Raw genomic sequence first — 18,097 nt, forward strand, 5'->3', positions numbered from 1 at the left:
TTGATCAATTGGGTATAGATTGACACATATGCTGCTGGCAGAGTGGGGGAAGAATCACACAGCAAGAGAGCTTCCTATCAATCCAAAAATGTTAGAAAGTGAATTAGATCTAATCTCGTCAAGTGGGCTTATTCAATTTCTGAAGATTGAGAAAGTCGGCCAATAGTGCCTTTAGCTAATGCGTTCACGAGGCCGGTCCCCGGTGGCTAAGAATCTTGATCACTTTGTTAAATAAAGCATGTTGACGTGATGATCGAATTTGAGTGAAGTGTCGCTACTTGGCCCAGTGTTATCGAGAAAAGGTTTTGTTTTCTTAGTCTTTTTTGTGCACTTATTTTAGTCTACTTAGTCTATCTGAGTGGGTCTTGGTTGGCAGGGTCAGGGTCTTTTGCATTCATATCTAAAAAAGAGTAAGAGGACGATTCCCTTAATTGTGGCATCGCCTTCATCATCCCTCGGACAGGTTGATGAGCTTTTAGACAATTTAATATGATCGAACTCTAGAAGCATCAGACCGTCTGTAATGGCTTGTCCCTAGTGCCTTTGAACGAACTGAAAGGACTCTCTTCAACTCATTCTGAGGTTTGAACTGCCAACCAACTCTTTCGACTATGAGTCATCAAAAGAATGAATGACCACTAGTGGGGGAAAGAGATAAAAATTGGTTCCCTACGACGTCTTCTGCCTTCGCACTTTCTAAAAGCCACCCTAGACTTCCATGCAAGTTGTAGTACCCCTGGGAATCTATTCAAACCTTAGTCAGGGCTACTTGAAGATCCTTTCATCTCTTCTTTCTTTGTGTTGAGAGAGAGTCTCCAAAAGGCTCATTCTAGGAGTGAAAGAGAACGTGACTTGCTTAGCAACCGAAGCTAGCTTACTAAGGAAAAACCTGTTAATGGGAGACCCTTTTTTGCGGGGCCGGGTGCTTCTCCTTTATCCCTTTCCTTACTTTTTTGCTCGGCCACTCTCTATTCTTAAGTAAGGGTTCCCCCTCTCAAAACAAAGAATATGTTAATCATTACAGATACCAAGCAAAGCTGCTTTTCCTTGCTCCAGAGGAGATTGGTATTGGTAGAGTCGCATTCAACCCTATCTTTTTGCCCTTTGGCTGGTAATCACATCGGCCATTAGGTGGTCTATCACCTCGATTGGGGAGAAAAGCTTTTTTGTTGTCAGAAAATCCATCTCCCCTTTATTAAACTCTTCTCTTAGGTGAGAGCTCACTCTATTTCTTTTCAAACATTTGCAAAGCTCTTCTTTCCTTAGAGTGAGTTGGTTTTGAATGAAAGCAGGTTTCATCCTGACTTTCATCGGGGACAGGTACGAGGTCTGGGTCGGTCGATACGATGAGCGGGAAATCAAAAAATCTTGCTTCATTAAAGTCCCTCATGGAAGAAGAATTACTGATGTAGAAGGCTTATTTGTTATCGTATCCACCATATTTTTTACATACTCGGACAAGATGACTCCAACGCCTATAATAATAGTAATACTAAAGCAAAAGAGATCCCAATAGTCAATCTGCTATGCTCCAATGTTGTCAATGAATAATCACCTTGCCTTACTAACATATGATTTATTTTGCATTGTCTTTCTCCAACAGGAAGGAGAGCAGCTGATTCTAGGGATGCCCATTTGTCCACATCAAAAGGAAAAGAATCAGTCCGGCATCAAGAGAGGAATTCCTCTAAGCCGTATGATCAATGTTAATAACATTTATCGATGCTTCTCCACACTTTCCTGGTCTCATGATGTGGATTCGAACCATTCCTTCTCATTATTGTCATGAGTGGGTCTGTTGTCCTCCTCATTATAGTCCACCTAGAATCTAGAGCATTTCATCGAAATACATCCTGTATTTTCACCTAAGTAGTCCTATGCATAGTCAGTACTATAGCCCCAATCATGGCTTCTTATAAAATAAGACTAGAAATCATAGACCAGACGAAAGAGTAGGTATAAAGTAAATTGCCCAATGTTTCCAAATTAGTCCAACTTCGTACATTTTAGGCATAAACCGTATATCTCAGAGTGGTCGTATTTCTTTGGGTTTGTAGTAATGCAATGATTTCATTATCGAAAATAAAGAACATCTCCCACCAAAAGATCAGTCCAATAATACCACTCACTGGTAAATAGCGCAATACTTCTTCGTGAATCTCTGCTATTTGAATATGGAACATCATAACAACGAATAGGAATTAAACGGCTATAGCTCCTATATAAACTAATAGGATGATCATAGCAAAGAAGTCGGGACCTAACAAAACAAGTAAACTTGAAGTGTTGTGAAAGACTGGGATGGGAAACAAAAAGGAATGTACCGGATTTTTAGCACGTACAACCATCAAACTATAGACCAAAGCTGGGCTCGACAAAACAGAAAGTATCATAGTACGACGTCCTTCTCTGAAATGGAACTTTCATTTTGGAGCAAGAACTAGCATGCAAGTCGATCTATTACAACCAGCGCGGTTGTTCCTCTTTCATTTTCTTCTTCCAAGCCCTACTTGGAAAGCACTCACTGAGTTACTTACGTAATCTGAAATATCTCTCGACGCCGAGAATTATTTATGTGTCCAGGTTGATTAGAGGTTCGGCTTCCTTCTCCCCCACATTTTATCCTTCTAGACCCCTGAAAAAAAAGATGAAATCAAAAAGAAAGAAGGGAAATAAGGCCATGATTCCCGAGAGATGTCGCCTTCTCTCAGGCCAGCAGTCTTCTACTTCTAGTCGACTGCCCTATGACGGGCTTCCCTCTTTCCTTGGCTCTGCTCGCTCGTCTACGCTTCGACCCAACAAGTAATAATTGAAAACGATGTTTCCTTGCATGCATTAAGATTTAAAACTTGTCGTAAAAAAGGCAATCAATCAGAATCAAGAAAAAATATGGAAATAGTGAATCAAGATCTAGATGGATCCCTATCTTTATCTCTATCCATAGAAATACCTATATATATGGAGAGAGATCTATCTATGAATCGGCCTAGACTATCCTTTATCCGTATAGATATGTCCCTATGAGTGACTATGCCGATCTTTATATGTTTTAACCACGTCCCTTTCCACTCCGAAGAAAAAGGTTTGTGTCTTTCAATCTTATGTCGCGAGCTATGTGACTTATGTTAGGTCCATAAGATACCACAACTTTTGGTGTTCTATGATTCACCTCCGAATAATGAGTAGGTAGTTCGATCCTTTTTATTTTGATCTTTTTAGTAAACTGATGGGGGGATGCGGAGCAATAGGTATATGTGGAAATACTATATAAAGAATAGTTGTAAACTATACGACTTCTTGTTCAAGTAGGAATATTTTGGTTTTTCTTGTTCCTTCTCTCCGATAAGAATAGGGATTTGAAATGATACAAATTCCTCTTCATTCTGTTGTGATCAGCGAAAGAACTGCCTAAGCATACTTTAGTTGTAGGCGACATCCCCTATTAGTTTTGAGTAGGCGAAACCATTCGGTTTTGGTTCTTTTCCACGGGTGATCTAGGAATTTTCCTATTATTTTCTCAACTGAGATTTAGATATAGAAGGATCTCTTTATTTCTTCATCGCGGGTTCTCACATCATTTTCTTGAAAAGATATTATATCACTTTGGGAGAGTTTAAAATTAGTATACATTAAAGAAAGTGGCTTCCTCAATTAAACTAGCTTCCTCATCTCCTCTTCCCCCCAACAACTTCACTCCGTAGGAATCTCATATTCTTAAGCGAGAAGATCATACTCTTATTATTGAATTTCCATTGTTTGCACGTAATAGCTCATTCTCTATATATGTTTTATGCTCAATCTTTCTATTTTCCTTTTTCAGTCTAAAAGGAAAGCGAAGTGACTATCATCGGATACTCAATCTGAAGGAGCTTAGCTTCTTAAACGACTCTTAATAGAGAAAGCTTTTTTGAATAAAGCAATTCAAGTAGGGCATGAAAGAAGCCAGGTGATCCGATTAGAAGATAAAGAAGATAGACGAGAAGATAAGGGGCGAAGGACTTTTTAAAATATGATCGGCGTAAATATGATATTAATTAGTCTTTGACCTTTCTTAAGAGACTCTAGACGTTCCTTGTCCTAAGCCCCAGGCATCCAGTTACATTTGCGGATCTCCGCCGCCTGCTTTTGCGCTATTGTTACTTACGACGTCTTTTCTCTTATGCAATTCCTGACTAGTCGTAGTTTTTCTAAGGACCGAAAAAAGAGGTTTCGGCTTTTCGGGGTATTTAACATAACTAATAATTCTATATTGGAAAATTTCAAAATTTTCAAACAATTGTGATCGGTATTCAACTAAGGGTCGCGTTAAGTAAGATGGGAGCCAATACAAAGCTATCAAGCGGGAACCCTGATCTAGACACAGTAGGATCAATTGAGTTAGCAAATCTAATATGCGTACAAGCATCTTTTATCTTTTATTTTTGAATTTGGCACTATGTAAATAAAAAAGAAGCTACAATAAGGTTTTCTTCCTTAAACACTAACCCGGCCAAGACTCACAAATAAGGTAACTCTGCCATGTGTGTTTTGGATCAAATCCGATGACAATTCTCCACTCATGTCCTTCCAGAGCTGGGTAAGTGATTTTCAATGGCATCTCCCCGATCCATTCTTCCCAACGCTCCTCAATCAGATCCATAACTGATTGTTGCTTGTGCAGGAGTAACTCGAGAACTGAAAATTGCAATAAAGTTGTCAACTAAGAAAGACTGGTAGTCCATGTGAGCCGGGCTGATATTAACCAAAAAGATACCCTCCTCAAAAAGGCCTGAAATCAAAGACCCAGTCAGGGATAGAGTTGAGAATAACATTAAAATTGAACAACTGTGTAGGAGTACTAATAAGTTTTGTAAGGGTATAGTTTATTTAATTGAGTGAAATTAGGCCAGTAGTCTTTCTGAATGTGATAGCTGAGAACTGTAATTCTTCGCTCGATCAATTCTTGCCATCACGCTTTGGCTTTAGCATCTGCCGAGCACATCTAAGCGAAAAATAGAAAAAAATGGATTTCAATTAGATACCCTTTTTCTTTGTTCCAGGTACAAGTCAAGTTGAATTTACAAAAGAGAATTCAATGTGAGAATATTCAAATCCATAAATTCACTATGAAACAAGGCCGGAACCAAGCCCTAAATTAGAGACTTTGGAAAAATGCAAATAGTTAACTTAAACTATCAATCATATTAATATTGTATCCATCTCCACATAGAAGTGTTGGAAAAGAAAGTTATCTGAGAGGCAGAGGTTGACTATAAACTTCATCTCTCTCTGGACCTCAGGGAGTTTTTCCAAAACTGAATTGCGTGTGCACTTCTGCCAGAGCAGAATCACGTGTGTACTTGGGGTATAACCTTAGCAGTATCATCCATCAGAACCCCAAATCGGCAACGAACATGTCCTTTAGACTTTGCTAGTAATGGCCGAACACTAAAAAATAGGTGGAAACGAGATTAAGTTGGTTATACTTTTACGTTCGTTCAATTCACACAGGCAGGGTGATTGAGGTGCGTGCTTCGCAAGTTTTTTAGTTTCTTCACACAACAAAACAAAGGAATGATAGTACTGTACTTAACTGCTCGTGCCGTATGGCTCTTTTACATTCTATAATCTATAATATGTTCATTCATACCGATATACCTGCTAAAAAAACCAATAAATTTTCAACCTCTCTTAAAGTCATCAAACCTGCAACACCAAATTCATCTCTGCCCTCTGCTCGGCAACGCAATTCCCATGCTCACAGTCAGTTAGAGTAAAAAAAAATCCACCCCCGTCTTTCTCTTAAAACTCACCTCAGTCTCGTAAATGTCCTTCCCAAATCCTAGCGTAAGGTGTATAATCCATCGAATCCATTGCTGACTTCACCACGATCGATTAGGTATAAGGGTTCTGCAAAGTTTGATTTTTCATATAGGTAGTGTGGTTATAGTACTCATATTTTGCCAGCAATGCAATTCGTACTGCATTGGCAGAATTGCTATACGCTTTATAAAAAGAGGCTCGATAAGCCTTCGTGCTCTACAAAATAAAACAAAAAGCAGAAATTTACTACTAGTGTATATCGAGAAGCCATGGCCCTCACTGCTCAAATTCTGGACATTCCCCAGCGACTTGCTGAAATTAACGTAGAAATACAAAATGTATAAAATTTTCTTCGAAAGACTCGAATAATGTTAAATGGTTTCTTGAGGCATCTTTGCTCTGTGAACCCGGCTGCTATTGAAGCCCGAATGGAAGCAAGTCGTCAAAGAATTTGGAAACTAGAAGAAAGACTCCATGGACTATGCCAGGAGCAGCAGGCACTGATCATGGATGCAATCTTCCTTGGTGCCCGAGAAAACTAAAAAGAGTCGACAGACTGACTCTTTTTAGTTTTAGAAGGTTTCAATAAGTGTCTTGAGACATTTGTTTTCATGTTTGATGTTATTGTTTTTTTCAGTGTACATCTACCCCGGTGCCTATTGGAGATAGACTCCTATGTATGCTAACTATCTTTGTTTGGTTTTATTTGTTATGTTTGCATGTATAGTATGGTAAAACTTAAAGTGTAAAATGTTTACCACTTAATGCTATTCTAATAAAATAATTAAAAAAGACTTATTCCCTAAATGACTACTCTAACTTTGTCCAAACAACTGCAATACGAATGAGATCCACAATGCCATCATTCAATGGCCGATAGTAGTACAGTAAATGGCGCCTTCCTCTTCAGCGCCACGCATAAGTGGTTCACGTAATGGCAGAAGAAAGAAAGCTCAAACGAAAGAAAGTTGACCAGGAGTGCCAAACCACTATAGTATCTTCACCCTTAAACCCCATATGCTATTATACTTGGACTAGGGGCCTCCTTCCCTTGTGCTTTTATGCATATGGAAGCACCTTTTCTTATCAATTCGCCTTCATAAAACAAATAGTCAAATTTGGTGACTACTATTTTAGTGTTCCCCCTTTCATTCCAAACATAACCTTTCTACACAGAAGCCCTCCCCTCACTTTATTGTTCTTCATGAGTGGGAAGAAAGCAAAATATTTCTTATCCAATACCAATCCGGGAATACTAGGTTAAGCATGTAGCCTAGCCACTTCACTCGTCAAAAACAGGCTTAGTTGAATGGTACTAACTAAGAATGCTATTGGATGAGGAAATTTTGACTCCGGAAGACCTGGAAAGACGGAACTACTTTCAGCGGGTCCTTCTATTAGCTCCTTCATATTACCCAATCCGAACTAATAAGTGCCTGTAGCAGCATTGAGTAATCCCCTTCTCTGATACCGATACCCTAGGGATTACATATTTTGACAACTCCCTTCTGCTACCTCGCTCTTCAACCGGATACTTTTCTTGGCACTGATTGAATTATTTGGAACCTTAAGAAAAGATCGACTGTCTCCCGCTTTACTTTACCGGTAAAGCATTTCTTGCTAGATCGGATTGATAGTGACTTCTTCCGTTGACTAAGGTGTTTCATTTGTGTGTTTGCAACATCTGAAAGGAAAGTCGTCTCTCTTTCATTCAGAGCAAGCATCGTAATTGTACCGCTATAAAACAATCCATAGGAAGCAGAGCAACCTCTACGTATTGCCCATTCACCATCCTTGGTGAGTCCGATTTTCCGTGCTACATTATTTTTAGATCCAGCGAAATCATTGGTATTGGTTTTAGAGTCCACTAGTTGTCTAGAAAGCTGATTGTCAACTTGAATGTTTACACAAGAATCTCCAATCCAAGCCTCGTTTGTCAATCCGGGGCAACACGAGTGGCATAAGCTATTTCTTATAAACAGGCTTTCGAGAATAAATTGGAGGACTACCGATTGATTGACCCCGGAAGTAAAGAATGACGGTTCGACGAGCTCTTATTCGCCCCTGGCGGACCTGTATACTCTTGTCCTGTTGGGTATAAAGGACACGGGGAGCTGCCTTGGGTATCTCCGAGGACTTGAGCTAAGGGATTGTTTACTGAACGTCCCATACTTTACCTATCATTCGGTGAAGTGCCCCCTTCCATTTCTTTGGTAAGAGGAATCTACCTGTAATGCATGAACAAGTGCCCTTTTCTTTTGTACTAATCAACTATATGAAATATAGAAAAGAAGATCTTTAATCTTCACACTTATGCGTGTTTGGAACATTTTGAGGTCAGCTTTGTGTGGTTGATTTTTTCCAACTTCCATATCAATTATGGAGAGAGAGAGAGATCGAAGGTCATGTCGTGCATCTTAGAGCGAACAATATCTTAAAATAAAGGTCATTAAGGTCACATTGACATAGAATAATACGGATTACCTCACCCAGTGAGAAAGGCCCTGACCTGCCAACCAAGTATCAGAAAGAAAGAGAGAAAAATCGGATATAAATAAGGGATAGGAAAGTCCTATTCAATTGATTCCTACTTCAATAGGGGAATCAAACATTTAACTATTTATGATGTCTCCCGCGGGGACGAAAATCAAAATCGGTCTGGATTTGCTCAATCAAAGATAGTTCAATTCGATCTTAGCCGATCAAAGGTTAACCATCTCTCAAGCCCCGTTTCGGTGCACTATTGGAGAGCTAACTAGGCCCGCCACTTTCTCAATCTAAAATTGAAACTAGCCTACTGATCGATTCCATCATCACGTACGTCATTTCGCATGGTCAGAAATCTCAAATTTAGAATTTAAGCATGAAGTCATCGTTTCGTCATCCAACATGCTTCTATCTAACTGATTTCATACGTTACTACTCCCCTCTGTCACCCTTCTAAGATCCTTTGCCATATGACTTTAGTCTGCTTTGAATGATCCTTTCACTCTTCGAAGGTGAGCGAAGTACTTCGAGGGATTATATGGAAGGAACCTCTGCTAAGAATGGAATGCATTGATTTGTGGCACTTCTTCTCCTTATTTATCTTTCAAGTGGGAGAGGACTTCCATAGAGTCATTTATTTTAACCCCTGCTTTGTGGTACTATCTCAGTCTAAGGCTTTGGGAGCCTACATTTGTGGGAGGTGAGGCCACATTCACTACCATCGCAATCTGGGTCCAAATAAGAGGTCTTCCCATTGAATTCTATTACATACATGACCACATTGAATGGGCTAGGAAAGGAAAGGAATGGAATCTTTGCGTGGAAAAAGAGAGAGAGACGAGAGGGCTACGTCAACCTTATAGATAGCGTAGTGTAAGAACGGGATAGGAAAAAGGAATACTCAATGAAGCGATCAAGAGAAGGGTGCAGGGCGTTGAGCAGGGCTAGTCATTGCCCCGAAGTACACAAAATACCGGCTAGTACAAAGCAGGTCAGGAAGCTTGACATGACAGAAGTTCGAGTCGAACCAGACCAGCAGATAGTGGGGTGATTGGTAGTTCGGGCAGTGGAAGGGCTTGGAAGGCAGCTGTAAGGGATTGAATGCACGTAGTCCCTCGATCTAGGGATCAGTAGCGTCTTCCTTAGTTGGTAGGTGGGAATGAATGGAGCTTCCAAGAGTTAGTGCATTGGATTCCTTGGCAACTGCATCTAGTAGAGCTGACTGAAGACCAAAGCAATCTCCATTCTAGTCTAGTCTAGGCTTCTAGCCTTGGAAATGAGTCCTTAAACTACCCTAGCTGCATTAGCGGTCTTAGCACTTTCCCTTTTTTTTCGGACGATTCAAGCAAGTCCACGAAGAGTGAATCGTCGAATAGGGGGAAGTAATATCACGGCAAAAGCCTTTTGGGTCGGAAGAGAAAACTTCTTCTTTTCGATCTGGTAGGAGGGGAAGGAGGATAGAGCTTTCGATTAAGCATTTGTATGGGTCTAGCTCTGCTTTCTAAGGGCTTCTTTTCTTAGCTTCACTGCTGGAAAGATAATTCATGTGCATCAACAAAGGTCTAACAGTTTCATTGTAGGCACATCTTTCTCTTAGTGAAAGCCGCATTCACACAGCCCTATGCCTCCCCTTGTGGTCTTCATCTGGATTTCTATGTCCCAAGCCGGTCTGTTCACAAATCTCGGATGTTAGTTTTTTCCAAGAATCTGACCTTTTTTGGGTTGAAGGCATAATTGCAGCTATTAAATAAAATCCTCCTCTGCTATTGATTCATCCCGCTTGAGGTGTGTTGAAGATAAGTATCAAGTTCTCTATGGCTGAACTAGACTAGATTTCGAGGATGAGTAGTGGATAAAAAGTCATCCTGAGGTATACTCACAAACTCTTTCACGAACTGGACTCGAACCAGCATATCTAGGAGTAAAAGACAGGCCCAGAGAACAACCTTTCATTTTGATCGTGACAAAAAAAAGAGAGAAGATAGGGAACTTGGAGTTGGCGCCCACATAACGGATTGCTTGCTTACCAAGCCATCGTAGCTTTCACTCCTCCAGTTAGATTATTCTGCTTTGTGTCACCCAGGCAGCCTAACCGCTTTTCTTTCGTTCAGCTGCCTTAACCGTGCCATTGGGACTTCTCAGTGCAAATCCAATTCATTATCATCCACCGAGTATTCTATTAATATAGGCTGAGTTTTGGCCATGTGTTCATATATCGCGAGATAGTAGATTCAAAAATTGGAGTTCTCTCTTGTCAAGTTCACTTCGTTTCACATCCAAAAAGTCACAAAAGGCTTCTTGGGGGTGTAGGCAGCATTTTCGGCCAAGGCAAGGTGCGAAGTAAGTATTTGTTGAAAAAGAGAATAGCACAAATGCTTTTTCTCAGGGATCCGAAGATCCCTATTCTCGAACTCGATCAATTGGTTATATTCCTTTTGCGAGGAGCAATTTTTGAGTGAATGTTTTACTTCTGCCCAATAGACCCCCCTATCCTTATCCATCAAAAAATGCTATTGGTATTTTCCATTGCCAATATCCTTTTTATCATCGATGACTCCAAGGCTATATTGTGAGTCGGGGGCCAAGGCTCCGACCGGAAGAGGAATTTGAAAGGCCCGGAAGAGGAATTATTTGCCTTGCGCCCACACTAAAAACCAAAAAAACAAAGAAAAGATCAGCCAAAAGAACATCTAAGAGAGAAAGTAAGAAGATCCGGAGAAAATAGAAAAAGAAAGAGATGAAAAATATTAGGAATAAAAGAATCACACTGCTTTTTCTTTTTGTTGAACGAGAAACTAGAGCCAGACTTAGTAAAAGTAAGAAGAAAAGAAGGATCAATTCTGGGGTGGTGCTTCTATCCGATCCTAGAAAACGTACGAAACAACCTGCTACAGAACTACCGATAAGGGGCAAAAACACTTTACTTAGTCGAGGAATCATGTCTTTACTTTATGCTTTGCGTTGTTATCCCTACTATCCGACAACGGAGAAGGCTACCCCAGATGAAAGACAAGGAGTATCCGAAGAAATGGGTCAACTTTGTGGTGTTGGGTCAGCATAGCAATGGAAGTAATTGGTCCTTTTGAATGGGAATTCTCTACCGGCATTTGTGGCAGCACTATTGGGTTGGACAGTTTGTGTGGCTGGATTGAGTTGGGGAGATGCGGTCATGATGACTTAGTTGCGCGCGGGCGGGTCTCGGAGAGTTCTCGATGGTATTGGCCACGGCTTAAGTCGGTTGTCTGCTATGGCCATAAGGAATATAATGTACATTATGATTTTCTCCTGGATGGATATCAGAAGTTAATAGAATGTTGGCGTTATTGGATATCACGTGTGAAAAATGTGCATTTTAGGAAGGAACTTTATGTTTTTGTTCGCAGATGCTTGGCTAGCGGTACGATGATTACTGGATTTTGAGGCTTCCGCGGTTCAGGTTTTGTTACGCGGCCAAAACATCTATATGGGTGCTTCAGTAAGATGATGGGGTGTGAATGATCTATCAGCCATTTGAGTATCGTAGTTGAGTTCGGGTATGGAAATTTTGGTATTCTTGAGGTTTTGGGGCTGGATTTCCTGATATGCGGACTATTTATTGTTTGTGGATTGTGAAACAACGTTGGCAATGGGATAACTGATAGCATACATTATCGATAAGTTGCTATAGACTTTTGTAAGGATATGGGGATATTTGAAAGATCAACAGGAATGTGTACTTTGTATTGGATCAGGTTTGGGTACTCTTGTGTAGTTGATATCACAGTTATGTTACCGGGCATAATGGATATTATTTGTGCCCCTGGCCTATGTTATGTGCTACTCTCTTATGCTGTGATGGGCCGTGAGGTTGTATGATTATTCTCCACGCATGTCGTAATTCCGTTCAGGCCTTATGGTGATGTGGGCAAGATGTCCCTCGTGATGTTGATTTGATCATTGCACCCTAGTTGTGCTTGCTTTCATCCATGTTTTATAATTTCTATACATTTTCCATCAGTTATACGTGTGCACTCTACTATGCTTGATATCAGTATTCATGTGATTAGTGAACCCGGGCCCTTTGGCTTGATGAGTATATGGGACCGGGCTGCACGCCGCAACGGATGAACATCAAGGTGAAAGGATTCGAACCTATGGCCCTCTGTACCCAAAAAAAATGCGCTGACCAGATTGCGCCACACTCGTCTCACCACCCCGAAGCATATAGATCCACCCGATCGATGAACATTCAATCCGAACTCGCCTATCCTTTTGGGCACAGGGATGTGAGAACCAATCCGTGTAATCAGCTATTTTTTTTAATCTTCCTCAAGCAAGCCACCCCAACCCTACCGCCAAAACGCCATCCGTATAGTGCAGGAGCGCTCACATTTTATTGCTTACTCTTTCACTTTCATTTCTAAATCCGGCTTGCTCTCGGCTACGGTTTGGACCTTTCGCCTTCTTAGAAGTGGATTCCAATCACTGACATAAGGATTTTCAGTCCTTTGCTCTAACCAGCTGAGCTACCTGAACCACTTTCCTAAAGTCTTCTTTCTTCATCGAATAGCGCCCTACCTTACCACTTGACTAGTAAGGGAAAAGCCCTTTACTAAACTAAGAAAATAGAATAGATAGGCTTTTTTGCTTGTTCGTCAAGCTTTTGAGCAGCTCTTTCAACTGTCGCCTAATCCCCCAACATGCTCAAGAACCGAGAGTCGTCCAGGGATTGGACGGCCGAAGGGAGCTTTTTTATAGAAAGAAGATAGGCCGGTCAAAGAAAAATAAGGTGCAACGGGCTCTCTGCTCCTAGTAACTGAGAAATGTTATTCTATCCTCCGGGGGACTGGAATCCACCAAGAGGTTCTTTCTCTCACGTAATTTCACACGCCCCTTTAATTTCCGTACCAGAGTAAATGGGATTCGAACCCATGATACAATCTTCTTGTATGTCGATTTAGCAAACCAATGCCTTAAGCCACTCACCCATACCTCCAAGTTGTTGATCGGAATAGAATTGGATGTGCCAGGATTGGTTGGTTGCCCGAAGGAAGGGCTACCTGATTCGATCAACTACGTAAGCCATAGCATGCTAGCGCGCGTACTCTTTCTCTATCAGCGAGACTCTATCAATATCTATGGATCTCATCTCCCCAGCATCAAAGAGAGACTCCATCCAAATCTGCCACTCCTTGGGCGAGGCCTTTTGTTCTATGAACACCCCACCACTGAATGATTCACTTTCAAGTTCTCGCCGCTGACCCGGGAGAACACAGGGTCAAGCCAAGCCCTGACCCACCAAAATGGAATTCATATCTCCTTCGTCTGGTCGAGGAGGGAGGGGAACTGGACTCTGCCTCTTCTTTTACATTAACATTACATTACGGAACAGTACATTCTCGTCATGATCGATCCACGTCCTAGCATAGTGCTCGGCTTGCTTAGCAACCAAAGCTAGCTTACTAAGGTAGTTTACTTTTTCATTTTGAAAAAATAAGGCAAAGGCATTTTTCCTTGATTGTATGAACTAGCCAGCAAGCCAGCAACACCCCCCTACTCACCTTAACATTTATAAAAAGAGCTCTTTCTCCTTTTCATAATAATAAGGTAAGCATCCATCTCTCGATCCAGAGCAACTGCTTTAAGAATCAACCGAGCTCAGGAAGTCAGGTTAAGACGTCGACTTTGACATGGGAGATGAAAAAGAATTCCAATCTTTAGAAGTAAATCTCACTAAACTAGACTTGTACGCTTGACATGAAAAGTCGAGGCAATCGGAGTCAAAGGCCGAGCCTTAACAGCAAAGGGGGACAACCATGCCAATCCAAGTACAGCAAAAGTGTGCCCACTCTACCCTTCTTTTTTACCCTAGACTTCGTTCTTCAAGGAGACCCATGTGCATTTCCTCTGTTTTGTGCTCGCTATTCCCTTGTGCCTTTAGTTTAAGTATAGGTCATCGATTCAATCTATCTTGATGGGATTTTTCTAGTAGGTAGCGAGAAGATTAGTAGTATCGACAAGAGGCTACATCAATAGCTGAAACTTTATTTTTGGGTAGGGTAGGCTTGGAGTCAGAAGTCCTATTCTTCCCAAAAAAATAAGCACTTTTGCAACGTTCACCTTTTCGTGGTAAAAACAAGACTAACGAATAACAATCAGACCTTACTAGGGACAGGGACCAGACTATAGAGCCTAATTAAAAAGAATTCGGGCTTGCTTTTTCAATTAACATTTGTGAGCGAGGATTCCTCTATCTCTTGCTCGCTTCTATCAGACTCTGACAGCTTAGGGAAGATTGATGGGTCGCTAACGAGGCCCCTAAATGACCGCTCAGAAGGCCTACCAATTGTTTTTCCCAATCTATCACTTGCTCGTTCCTCTCTCAAGAAAATGGTCTCTCCTCTCCTGGCGGCTTAGACTCATGTCAATAGTCAGTTTCTAAGATGATTCCCATTCAAGCATTCTCATTCAATGTCAATGCTGCTTTATTTGTTTATTTTTTTAATTCCTTTCTTTCTACTAGTTCTTACATAAGCAATTTGCATGAAGTAAATGAATTCTTTCCATCGAAATCCACTCTCGAAGTTACGTCTTTCAGTACTGGGACTTAAGTAAATACTTTTGAGTTACTCTTTGCCCAAAGCCCTCCTTCCGACTTAGTTAGAAATACAAACTCTAAATAGCTTTAGAATTTCTTGAGTTGAAAAGGTATTTATAGATTCTAGAGCGCAGGGGAAGGTTTGGAACCCTAGTAGCAGAATGGAATCAGTTTACCTGGCTGACTTTCATCCCAACACGAGTAGTTTAACTCATCACTACCTCATAAGGGCGTTAAGAATTGTTTTTGCTTTGTTTGCTAAAAGCATTTTCAAAAGTATTCAAAGAGCCTTTGCATAGTTTATGAATTATGCTTAGTAGGGACCTAAACACAGGAATTTTGTTTTCTCATAGTCAGACCACGCCTTATGACGAAAGGGGGAGAAAGGACGGATCACATGTCGATATGTGATCAAAGAAACCTATACCTTAAGAATATGATACAGATTGAAAAGCACAAAAGGGTAGGCTTGGATATAAATCTACGCTCATTGATGGGACAACAACATAGAGAAGCAAGCATACTTTTTGTCACCCCCTTATCACTTAAAAGTAAAGAAGAGATACACACTTTGGAATCCAAATTTTGTGGGATTTAGGATGGAATTGAATAACGAATGCACTTGCAGTTAAGACAGGTCCTGCATCTCCTACCTAATGCAATTGACCGACCCGCCATTTATTTTCTTCAGTAATGCCTTCGCTTCACTTCAAGATGATAGTTACCAAGGAAAGACTTCCTTTTTTTAATGGAAGAAGTGGAAGGGGTGAACAAGCGCTGCGGTAATGAGCCGTAAGAAAGATGAGCAGAGCATTCCTTACGCCGGCCTTTATAGGAGTAGGGGAGCGTGGTGAGATAGATAGAAGTCCAATCCTGCAGCAGCTAATTCCTCTGCCTTAGTCTTGGGCTGATCTCAGAAATCAATCAACCCTTTCGTACTTCGATCCGATCAATCGATCGATCATGAGGCTAATCTCTTTTGTTTGGGCCGGTAGCTAAAAGAAAGTCCTCGCTTTCTCTTGAATGGGGGAAGGGAAGCATAGTATTAGCTTCAATTGAACAAGCTCAACCTTGTAAAAAAAGGTGGTAGACCTACGTTGAATGCTTCAACTTGGCCACTGAAGAAGGCGAAGACTGGGCGAGAGACTAGGAAAACTTACTGCGCCATGCCATGGTTTAAGCTTTAGGCTCTATAGGCAGAACTTTTTTTTAGGTATTAGGGAGGGGAGGACACCACTCAGCACTGCTCCGTGGGGTGGGGTTCAATGCCTAACAAAAATGGCCAAAAGCAAAAAAGGGATGTATGGCTGAGGGGAGGAGAGAAAGAACGCATGCATGGAGATTCTGTCTATCGGAGGTTCGAGAATCTATGAAAGGACATCTAAGTCTAAGGTTACGAAGTAAAGAAATTCCATTACTGAGAGAAGTGGTGATCTTGTCTTGCTTGCTGGGAGAGAGGAAGCTTCCGGGCTATCTTTTCTAGCCAGATAGCGAGTGATCACTCTGCAATGAACACTAACTAAATGCGGCCGGGAATGAGTACCTATCCCTTATGGGAATCAAACCCGTGTCTTCGACATAAAAAGACGATGTCCTAACTACTGGACGAAAGGGACCAAAAAGCCATTCTTCATATACCTCAGCTCCGATAATAGAAGTGGTTCGTTTTGTTTCTATACGCAATATAAGATTTCGTTTGTCTTCATGTTGGCGATTTCTGATGTGAATTTTGTGGGTCATCCCCCCTTCCTACGGGTTCCCCCATCGACCCAGTGACACAACAACCATGCCCCTTCTCTTTTTCCAATCATAAAGCCCCCTGATCCCTTTATTTGTCTTTCATCCCCCCTGAATAAGTAAGACCCCGCTCTTTCTAATTCAAAAAAAAGAGGGGCGACGGGCCCGTTTGAAGTGGTGAAGGCCTATGCTACAGTAATAAAAAAGTAAGTTGAGGTTACGAAGTCACTTAGTCGAAGTAGAAAACTATAAAGAAAGGGAGGCTAAGGTTACGAAGTAAGGTGAGCTGGGTAAGGAAAGCTCAGGTTATTAAATCGCTTAGCCGTTAATTAATTTTAAAATAAAAGAAAACTGAAAGTAGTAGTGAGGAGTTGGTACAGAGTTGCGTCAGTTGTGGATATAGACTAGGCTAAGGGACGGACTTCATCTCTTCTATTTTCTTCCCTTACACCTTACACTTCAGCCGAGTCTAACGAGGCTCAGGTGCGGAGCCTTCCACTGTGGACCGAGACTACGCAAAGGTACAAAACCATGGAAACTTCGTTGACTTTATCATCAACCTTGATTTCGCTACGCTCAATAAGAACCTGGAATAGCAGAAATAGGTTCGTCTTGCGCTTCCAAAGTCAGTCGTCTTTGCCCAAGTGTGAATTGCAGACGACTCTCCAATGCTTCCATTCCTTCTTACTGTACTTCTGGGTCAACCCAACCCAAATGCGAAGAAGAGGGTAAGCCAAACTGCACTTCACTTTGTACGTTTGCTGTGCAGACCACTCAGGCATTTTAGAAAAGGGAAGGGAACTTCACACCCTGAGGGAGGCGGGAATCGGTAGCTTCTAGAATGGAAGCTTCCTCTTTACTTTTTTAGAGCGTATCACTATTTTTACAAGTGGTTACGGTTGCGGCAAGCAGAGAAAATCGGGAACCGTCGGTTACCTTTTGAATCAAAGTAGCGACAAGCCGAGTATTACAGCTACAGGGGGAGAAACAAAGCTTCGTAGACAGCTTCGCTTCCTCCTCGCTTATTTCCTGGCGACTAGCTTCTTAAGTGGGCGGCTTGGTAAGCAAGCTATCTTCAGCATCAGTAAAATCCCTATTAATAATAGGTCGGAATGGTGGGGAAGGAGGCCCTCCCTACTTCAATGGAAAATGGGGAATCGCCGTTTCATAGCCGCTCCTCTACAGCTAGCTTTTGCCCAACATGATCACGAACGAAGACAAAAAATTGCATAGATAGGATGACGAAATGAGCCACTTGTCATGATCAGAACGGTTGAAGAAAGAAAGAGAATACTGGCTCCTTTCGCCCAGGGGACATCGTCGGAGAACAATGTCTGGGATAGGGTGAGAACCTTCCGTTGGTTACGCCCTTATTGTGTTAGTTCTTCCATATTTAGATATTGAGATAGATCCATATAGAGATCTATATCTTTCTATCGATAAATAGATCTATTGAGAAATGGATATTGATCTGGTTTCAAGATCTATGAACAA

The 18,097-nt window shown here is 41.4% G+C and overlaps 1 pseudogene; it reads right to left on the minus strand.

The window, feature by feature from the left end:
- Nucleotides 1-3,049: 3,049 nt before the first annotated feature.
- On the minus strand, nt 3,050-17,281 carry LOC142173651 (small ribosomal subunit protein uS4m-like; annotated as a pseudogene).
- Nucleotides 17,282-18,097: the final 816 nt, after the last annotated feature.

Source organism: Nicotiana tabacum, chromosome 19 (genome assembly GCF_000715075.1).
Source record: "Nicotiana tabacum cultivar K326 chromosome 19, ASM71507v2, whole genome shotgun sequence".
NCBI lineage: Eukaryota > Viridiplantae > Streptophyta > Magnoliopsida > Solanales > Solanaceae > Nicotiana > Nicotiana tabacum.